Source organism: Arachis duranensis, chromosome 4 (assembly GCF_000817695.3).
Source record: "Arachis duranensis cultivar V14167 chromosome 4, aradu.V14167.gnm2.J7QH, whole genome shotgun sequence".
Classification (NCBI taxonomy): Eukaryota; Viridiplantae; Streptophyta; class Magnoliopsida; order Fabales; family Fabaceae; genus Arachis; species Arachis duranensis.
In genome coordinates this window covers 22248027-22248554 of record NC_029775.3, presented here as the reverse complement: position 1 = coordinate 22248554, position 528 = coordinate 22248027, and positions in this window count along the sequence as shown.

The following is a 528-nucleotide window of genomic DNA, read 5'->3' as shown; positions in this document are numbered from 1 at the left end:
AATGTAATAAAAACTAACTAAAATATACTAAAAACATACTAAAAATAATGCCAAAAAGCGTATAAATTATCCGCTCATCACAACAACAACAACAACAACAAAGCCTTGTCCCACTAAGTGGGGTCGGCTACATGAATCAAACGACGCCATTGTGCTCTGCCATGTATCATGTCTACAGAGAGACCGTTTACATGTAGATCTCGTTTGACCACTTCACGGATGGTCTTCTTAGGTCTTCCTCTGCCTTTCGCTCTTTGTCCATCTTCCATCTCATCCACCCTCCTGACTGGATGTTCTATCGGTCTTCTTCCCACATGTCCAAACCACCTGAGACGCGATTCAACCATCTTTTCCACAATGGGTGCTACTCCAACTCTCTCCCTTATATCTTCATTCCTTATTTTATCCAATCGCGTATGACCACTCATCAATCTCAACATCTTCATCTCTACCACACTTAGCTTATGTTCGTGCTCCCCTTTAGCCGCCCAACACTCCGTACCATAAAGCATAGCCGGTCTTATAGCG